This window comes from Hibiscus syriacus, unplaced genomic scaffold (assembly GCF_006381635.1).
Source record: "Hibiscus syriacus cultivar Baekdansim isolate YM2019G1 unplaced genomic scaffold, ASM638163v2 tig00013960_pilon, whole genome shotgun sequence".
Taxonomy (NCBI): Eukaryota; Viridiplantae; Streptophyta; class Magnoliopsida; order Malvales; family Malvaceae; genus Hibiscus; species Hibiscus syriacus.
The window spans coordinates 1,763,102-1,772,414 of NW_024062312.1; the positions used below are offsets into that span (position 1 = coordinate 1,763,102).

Below are 9,313 nucleotides of genomic sequence, written 5' to 3' on the forward strand. Positions count from 1 at the left end.
CTTTGAAATTTCTCTTTGTCTACCAAGGACCCATCTTCTTTGTTAAATTTCAAGCTTGCCTCCATTGGTGTATCAATCGGCTTACAACCAAGAAAACCAGTTTCTTTGAGTAAATCAAGTACATATTTTCTTTGGTTGATCACAAGTCCTTCTTTTGACCTTGCCACCTCCATTCCTAGGAAATACCTTAGCTTTCCCAAGTCCTTGGTTTCGAATTCCTTATTTAACAACTTCTTCAAATTGCAAATCTCTTCTTCATCATCTCCGGTAAGAATTATGTCGTCCACGTACACAAAAAGGATAGCTTTCTTATTTGTAGAAGTTACCTTGATGAAAAGAGTGTGATCAGCGAGGGATTGCTTGTAGCTGTTTTTTAGGATGACTTTAGTGAGCCTCTCGAATCAAGCTCTGGGTGATTGTTTTAACCCGTATAGAGACTTGTTGAGCTTGCACACCTTGTTACTTCCTTCAACAGACTTTAAGCCAGGTGGCAACTTCATATAGACTTCTTCTTCTAATTTGCCATTAAGAAAAGCGTTTTTTACATCAAGTTGGTGTAATTTCCAATCGCAATTTACAACCAAACTTAGGAGTACTCGAACAGTATTCAGCTTCGCCACAGGTGCAAAAGTTTATGTGAAATCTATCCCATATGTTTGTGTAAAGCCTTTGGCCACTAGTCTCGCTTTGTATCGTTGGATGCTACCATTTGAGTTATACTTTACAGTAAAGATCCATTTACAGCCAACAACCTTTTTTCCTTGAGGAAAGTCCGTAACAGTCCAAGTAACATTTTTCTCCAGTGCACAAATTTCCTCTTCAACAGCCCTTCTCCATTTTGAATCCTTTATAGCTTCAGCTATGCTTGTGGGAACCTGTTCTTTATCCAAGTTTACTGTAAATGCTTGAAAAGACTGCATCAATGAATTATAACCAGCAAATTTTTCAATAGGATGTTTGGTGCACTGTCTAACCCCTTTTCTAATAGCAATAGGGAAGTCATTTAGAGTAGGGAAAGTGGACTTACTGATTTTTTCTTCTATTTCGGCAGCTGGACCCAAATTCAATTATCGGCAAGCATCAGATTGCAAAACAGCCTCAAGAATATGTTTTCTTTTCCTTGTATAGAAACGAAGCTGTTTGATTGGTGTTGTTTGTGCAATATTTTGAATAGGAGGTGTATTTTCAGCAAGGATATTTAAAGTGGGTATGGGTGAAGTAGTGATAGGTATTACCGGTGGATCAATGAGAGTAGTTACAGGTGACAAATCTGTAGGTAATGACAAAATTGGTGGCAATTCTGAAGGTTGAGAATGAAGAGTAGGAGGAGATACCTGATGTGGCTGAAAATCCTTTCATGTCTCCCCCTGAATTTCAGCCTGAGTGAAATAGGGATCCTGCTCATAAAATGTTATATCTATAGTGGTAAAAAATCGTTTTGAAGGAGGATGATAGCATTTATAACCCTTCTTAAGTGAAGAATACCCAACCAGTACACACTTTAATGATTTAGGATCTAACTTGGACTTATTAGGAGCAATGTTTTGGATAAAAACAGTACAACCAAATATTTTAAGTGGAAGAGTGGAGGAGATAGGTTTAAAATGGGGAAAGTATTGCAGAAATATAGATTGAGGTGTTTGAAATTGTAAAACCTTACTAGGTATTCGATTGATTAAATATGTGGCAGTTAATAAGGCTTCCCCCCACAAATATTTTGGAACATTGGTGGTAAATAGAAGAGAACGAGTAACTTCAAGGAGGTGTCTATTTTTTCTTTCGGCAATACCGTTTTGTTGTGGAGTGTCAACACAAGAACTAATCTGAACTGTGCCCTTTTCCCTGAAAAACGCACCCAAAGACTTAGCAAAAAATTCACTGCCATTATCAGATTTAAAGAGCTGAATTTTAGACCCAAATTGAGTGAGAACCATGTTATAAAATTGGGTAAAAACACCTGCAGTTTCAGATTTATCTTTTAGCAAATAAATCCTAGTTATCTTACTGTGATCATCAATGAAAGTGATAAACCACTTACAATTATCAGCATTCTTCACCCGAGAAGGACCCCAAGTATCACTGTTGATCAAAGCAAAAGGGTGAGAAGGCTTATATGTAGAAGGAGAATAAGTTGATTTAGTATGTTTGGCAAGAGAGCAAACTTTGCAAGAAAAAAAATTTGGCCTTTTATGAATGAATAGAGCATGAAATTTTTTTGCAAGATAGTGAAAACTAGGATGACCTAAACGATAGTGCCATAACATAACATTATCAACTATTTCTAAAGCGGTGAAAGATTTCGAGATTTCGGTTTTAGTAGAGGCAGGAAGAATGTAGAGACCATTCTGCAAGCTGGCCTTACCAATCATCTTCTTCGAGTTCAGTGCCTGCAAGGTACAATCAATATCATTAAAAATTGCAGAGCAGTGCAAGTCGGTGGAAAGTTTACTAACGGAAACGAGATTGCAAGCCAGATTTGGTACGAAGAGGACATTTTTAAGTACAATCTGGTCATTGAGAATAACAGTGCCATGTCCTATTTTGCACAAAGAACCATCAGCCGTTTTGACAGCTTTACCAAAGTTTGGAAAAAAATTGCAAAACAAATCTTTATTACCAGTCATATGATCCGTAGCACCAGAATCGATGATCCAATTAGGGGATGATTGGGAGGAGAAAAAAACTGTAGCATGAGGTTTACCTTCTGGTTCTTTCATGACCAGATTACCTTCTGATTGAGCAGCAGAACCAGAAAATATTTTTGGATTTGAAGTGATCTCTGGAGTAGGAGAAGAAGTTGTGGACATCATCTAGATTGGAAAGAAACCGTAACCTAAGCTGATATCATGTAGAATTCAGAGTAATTCTCTGTAATTTCTTATTCTTTTCAATATGACAGATTACATATTTATATACAAAATATCTCTCTAAAGTAGGAAGCTCTAAGAAAGGAAAAATAATAATCCTAGGATATGATCCCTTAAAATAAGAGATTGTAGAAATCTATTTGCAAAATCATATCTCTATAGGAATGGTAACAAATCATATCTCTATAGGAATGGTAACAAATCATCTCTATAATTCCTACAGTTATGTTGCTAGTGGTGGGAGCATAATTTTGGTCCTTTTGTTTCTCTTCTTTCAGGATATTTAATTACCAAATCAGATTTTGCTCTCTTGGATTGATAGTTTCGAAAATGGTTCTACTTCATTTGTCTTTTCTTCTTTGACCATGTTTGTCTTGGCATGGAAATTAAATATGAATTTTGACCCTCAGAGTTTGCGCGCGCACACACACATATATATTAAGTCATGTTTTAGAGTCAGTGCCAAACAGGTTAAGAGTGACATAGAAGATAAAAAAAGTAAATTGTAATAGATGCTCAAGACTAAAGAGGATTTTTTTTTTTTATAATTTATAGAATGTTGGGATATAGCTTTTTATTAAAGAAGCTTTTATGTTCAATGATTTTCAGAGATAAAAGGGTAAAGCTACCATAAAAGGTAGAAAAGTAAATTGTATTAGTTGCTGAAGATTGAAACGTTGAAATAGTATTGGAATCAATTGGTAGTGGTTCTTCTCTGCTTGCGGAGAAGTTTAATATTGATGGAGAAGTTATCAACACAGCTTTCAGATGGCAGTAGGGGTGGGATTGGTGGGATTCTCCGTGACTCGGACTCGTTTTCGCTTCTTTCCTTTTCAGAATCAATTGGTAGTGGTTCTTCTTTGCTTGCGGAGCTTCTGGCGGTTGTTCGTGCTATTAAGCATTTTAAGGAGTCTAAATGGTTCAAGGTTTTTGACCTGATTATCGAATGTGACTGTTCTGAAGTTGTGAACTGGTTTGTTTCTCCTACCAGAGCACCTCCTGAATGGGCACACATCATTGAAAACAGTGCTGCGATTGTTTTTAAGGAAAAGTTTGTGGTTAAGAACGTTCCCAGATCGTGCAACTGGTTTGCTGATTCATTATCCAAGTATGCGCTTGCATCTTTTCCTGTTTAGTTTTCTGTTTGCAGCTTTCTGTGGGGTTGGTTTTTTCGTGGGAGGGGTCTGCTAAGTCTTTTTTGTCTGGTTTTCTACTTCTGTTATGGGTTCTGGTTGTTTGGTAGCGCTTCTACTGCTTGTTTTGGCTCCTTTGTCTTTACCATGGCTTTGGGTGCTCTTTTTCCTCCTCTTAGGCTTAGGGAGGTTTTCTAATGAGGCTCTTAGTCATGGTTCTTTTTTATCTTAATAAAATTTTCCTCTTTCAAAAAAAAAAAAAGTACTGGAATCAATAAAAGGGAAAGAGGGGAAAATAGAATGAACTAATGGGAGTAAGACATTCCTTTCTTGTTGAGGTGCATGCATCTTTATTTTCCTAACGATTGGCTATTTATATCATATGAGTCAATTTTTATTTTATTTTATAGAACTTGGGATGTATTCCTTCTAAGTCTAGGTTCTCTGACAGATTTAGCAACTGTGGATTTAAGCTGTCCAAGTCTAGAGACTGATGGCTGAATCTAGCATTTCATAAGGAATAATAAATCCTATGCTATATCTTCCTACATTGCCATTGAGATGATAAAACTGTACATGTGGTTGCAGTGCTAGTTGGTGGTTGCTTTGTATTTGATGCTTGTTTGGATGAGCATGGTTTCCTTGGAAATTCTTGTGCTTTCTGTGCAATTCATTGACCAAGTCCCATTTTGACAAGATTTGCATCTTATTCTGCGAGCCAGTTTTTAATAATATGGTTTGCTGAACCCTAACTTTTATGTTATTTATTTAGTTCTATAATGGAATTAGGAATGAAACAAGAATCAAGATGTTTGCACCTCACTGTCTCTGAAAATATTATAAATATAGATACTACTTTTTTGTGCAATCGGTCACAAACTTCTAGATACTGTAATTGCTGTGTATAATTATCATGCATGGTTTGTATATTTCGGCAATGTTTTTTCCTTAGCTTCTTTGGCTGTGGTGAACTGGCTGTTACACTGTATATTGGCAGTTGCAACTGAGTGGTTGAATTTGATTGTTTATCTTTAATGACATTAAACTGTATGGTTACCTTTGCACAGCTTTGAGGTGTGGTTGCAGTGCTAGTTGGTGGTTGCTTTGTATTTGATGCTTGTTTGGTTGAGCATGGTTTCCTTGGAAACTCTTGTGCTTTCTGTGCAATTCATCGACCAAGTCCCATTTTGACAAGATTTGCATCTTATTCTGCGACCCAGTTTTTAATAATATGGCTTGGACTCAAGGTTAGATCAGATAGATCTTTTTTTTATGGCAAGATGTAGGCTGGCTGCTTGGTTCTTAGCTTTCTATAAGGATGTGACTATTCTAAAGGACTCTCTCATTTGTGATCCTTCACTTGGTGATTGTTGCTCTAACTCAAGGTCTTCAATCTTAAAAATTGTGGCTTGGACTCGCCCTCTAAAGGGCTATTTAAAACTGAATGTGGATGCAGCTGTTACTGCAGATTGGAGGAAAAGTGGTATTGGGGGCATTCTAAGAGTTGAGGATGGCTCGGTGGTGGGTTCCTTCCAAGAGGCTTCTGGTCCAGGTCCTCCTATTTTGATAGAGCTTATGGCTATTTCCAGCAACGGATTAAGGATCGTTTAATTGTTGAATCCAACAGTAAACTTGCTGTGGACTGGGTCAAGAACTATGATCGATGTCCCTATGTATACATAGACCTTGTGAAGGAAATTGTTACTAAGTTAAGAGGTTTGGAGGGTATTATTAGATGGGTTGCTAGGTCAGCTAATATTGAGGCTGATGCCTTAGCAAAGGCTGGTATTGGCTAGCTTCATTGTTTTGTTTCTGTTATAATTTAGGCTTTCGACCGGTTTGTCTAGGGAGCTTATATGCTTTGTTCCCTAAGTATTATGTACTTTCTGGGTTTTAATGAATTATAAGGCACTCTTTTCCTCCTTTCGCTGATTAAGGAGCACTTTGTGATCCATTAATCATGAAGGGGTTTTTTATCGAGTCCTGCCATTCCTATAAAAATAATAATAATATGGCTTGCTGAACCCTAACTTTTATGTTATTTATTTAGTTCTATAATGGAATTAGGAATGAAACAAGAATCAAGATGTTTGCACCTCACTGTCTCTGAAAATATTATAAATATAGATGCTACTTTTTTGTGCAATCGGTCACAAACTTCTAGATACTGTAATAGCTGTGTATAATTATCATGCATGGTTTGTATATTTCGGCAATGTTTTTTCCTTATCTTCTTTGGCTATGGTGAACTGGCTGTTACACAGTGTATATTGGCAGGTGCAACTGAGTGGCTGAATTTGATTGTTTATCTTTAATGACATTAAACTGTATGGTTACCTTTGCACAGCTTTGAGCTCCTCAAGGTTTTACAACTGTTCTAATCATCACAGTCTATCTCAGGCCTTTTTGAACAGTGTAGTATAGTCTTGCATATAGAAACTAATGAAAAAGTGTTTTAGAGTTGTTACAATTTTCTGGACTTGCATCTCATGCAAAATTCTAAGCTGATATTTCTAATGGTGGTATAAGTAACCATTCTGATGCATGGAAATTGGTCTAGTTTGATAGAACCAAATCTGAGTTCAGTGATCTTTTTGGTGCTAAATAAAAATTTGATGAGGTGGACTAGTGCTCTTTTTAAGGTAGAAATCATCGTTTATTGTTAGAGGTTTTGGTGGAATTTGAGGTGTGATAACTCTCGAGGATTAGGGGGGTTGGGATTGGTGAATATCTTTGCATAATGCTTATGCTTTCCTTGAAATTTTAGATGAGGGGACATTTATTGTTTGATTGTATTGCAACAAGATCTAATATGATCGGGGAGGAATGTTTAAACGTCAAAAGTTGTGGACGCTGCATGGTTACAGAGGCCATTAGCTAGAAGTAAAATTTTGTTTTTTAGGGTCTTAAAGATGATCTTGCGAGGAGCAAACCCAGGGTAGTTATATGTGCCAGATGTTGCTGGAGTCTGACAAAGATAACATAAAATACTTAAAAATATAACTTTTTGACCTGCAAAATAGGACTTGAATTTTCAGTAAGCCTGGGAACTGTAAATCACCCTCAGCCTGTATGATTCTAAAGATTATTTTCCTTCTGTTTGCTAGGTAGGGGAAACTCAATGTTCAAACTAGGGGTGAGCGTTCGATCGGGTCGAGTAAAAAAATTTCGAGTTGTTTGAGTTGACGAGTCTTATTTTACAGCTCGGAGTTGACTTGAAATTTTTTCGAATCGAGTCGAGTTTATAAAATTCGAGTCGAGTCGATTTTTCGAGTTTCTATTTAAATTTAATTGTAAATATTTATAATATTATAATATCATTTAATTCCAATTTAAGTGACTTTCTATAATCATATATACAGTACAAATATATTTCTTCATATGTGATATACATATATCATACAAAGTCGAAGGACTTGACTCAAACTTGAAAATAAATTCACTAATTACTAAAAATTTCAAGTTATTCGAGTTGTATTTTACAACTCGATTTGAACTTAAAATTTTTTCGAGTCGAGTTTATAAAATTGCAACTCGAAGTCGATTCGAGTCGAGTTGAGTTTTGCTCATTCCTAGTTCAAACCTTGAGTTGAGCCACGGATAGCGGTCCCGCTACTGACTAAAATTGTATTTTACAACTCGATTTGAACTTCAAAGGCTTGATAGCGATGAATCTTTATCAATATTTGAATCAATTATTGTTAAAATGTTGAAAAAAGGTTATGGGATTGATATTCTTTTTGTGCTTTCCAGACAATAAAAGAGAATTGAGCTGAGAATAATGTGTTCATTACTTGTATATCACAGGTTTTGAAAATGACAATCTGAAAATCTCTAGCTATGGTGATACAACACGGATATCCACCAATGTTGACAGGTCGTAAAGCGCAGAGCAAACTACTGCAAAATTGAAGGTAAATATTTGACATGGATTCTTGAGCCTGGACAATGCTTGGAATTTTTTTTAGTTAGATATTAGTAGTTAAAGATACTTCTGTCAATTGTGTAGGTAGTTAGCAAAATACTTCAAGAAATTTTGGCTAAAATATCAGTGTTTATGAGGTATCATGTACTATTATGATGTATATTACACACAAATTTCCTTGAGTTTTGTTTTCTAGTTAATTCATTAAATTCCAAAATTTTTCTGCCGATGTCTAGTAGATTTTTTACACTGATAGTACATCATACGTATCTGGAGCTAATAATCTATGAAACTGGTTTTCATAAATTGTTTACCACGACCTTCCCTTTACTCGGACAACACGGATGCTCCATGTTACTTGAACTAAGGTGGGGCATGTGTTTTGTATGACTTTGTTTTTTAAAAGTTATTTTTCGATGTATTTGGAGAGTTTTGGAGGGTCATATCTTTGTATACATGTACGAATATGATATGCATTTGACGGTGGTATCGATACTAGTGGTATTCAAAGCTTAGTTTTAAGGCGCACCTAGGCGATGCGCAGCCAGGCGATGAAGATGGCAACCGTCTGGGTTGAGGCGATTTACAAGAGGCGCTCAGAGGCGCGCGCCTCAGGGCTTTAGGCGCCGGGAGCAGCGCCTTTCGAATTTTTTAAAGATATTACTATTTAACAAATTATTATAATTTAATATTAAAAAAACCCCATCTTAAAAATAACTCTCACTCACTATGTTTTTTTATGTTATTTTGTGTTGTTGCTAGTTGATAGTGTAATGGTATTGAATGTTTTGATCTTTGAAGAACTATAATATTATTTTTCATGTTATTTTGAGTACAAAGTATATTTTCACTTGATATATATTATATATTAAAACAGTGATTCTCGCATACGAAAGGTGCGCGTCTTGTGCCTAAGCTCCAGGGACCTTTTGCGCCTCGGCGCGTCTTGCGCTCTTGAAAACCAAGATTCAAAGAAAAACGACGGGTCAGCAACATAGGTGATGTTATTTATGTTTCCTTTGATTAATTGGATGAGAATAGAGATTGCCATTATATGCACTTGGATATTTTGGTTATCAATGGCGACAGATGGTTGTGTTTGAATGTTTGGAATGTGGTTTTCTTTAACTTTAGAAGGGTTGCTTTTATGGCCGGTCTGGATATATCCGTGAAAGCACTTCTAATATAAAGGGTAAACTACACTGATTGTAACTGAACTTTCAAGCCTTTATTGTTTCGATCACTGAATTTTTAAAATTTATATTACAATTACTAAACTTTTAATTCGTTTTCATTACGGTCATTGTCGTTAGTTGTATTTCAAACAAATGTGACACTCTGAAGTCTATTTCTCAAAAGATCCTAAGATTCCAAATAGTTTGTAGACA

At 36.0% G+C, this 9,313-nt stretch overlaps 1 protein-coding gene across 3 annotated transcripts in view; it reads left to right on the plus strand.

Moving 5' to 3' along the window:
• The window catches only part of LOC120206738 (ENHANCER OF AG-4 protein 2-like), a 31,677-nt gene extending 22,750 nt beyond the window's left edge, over positions 1-8,927 (plus strand). For 2 of the 3 annotated variants that reach the window (XM_039206322.1, XM_039206320.1), the window contains exon 13: positions 7,808-8,018. The gene's annotated coding sequence lies outside the window, so the exon portion shown is untranslated. Of the gene's footprint in view, positions 1-7,807; positions 8,019-8,802 lie in introns of those variants that run through there. The other variant, XM_039206321.1, reaches the window with a different exon arrangement.
• The last annotated feature ends 386 nt before the right edge of the window (positions 8,928-9,313 follow it).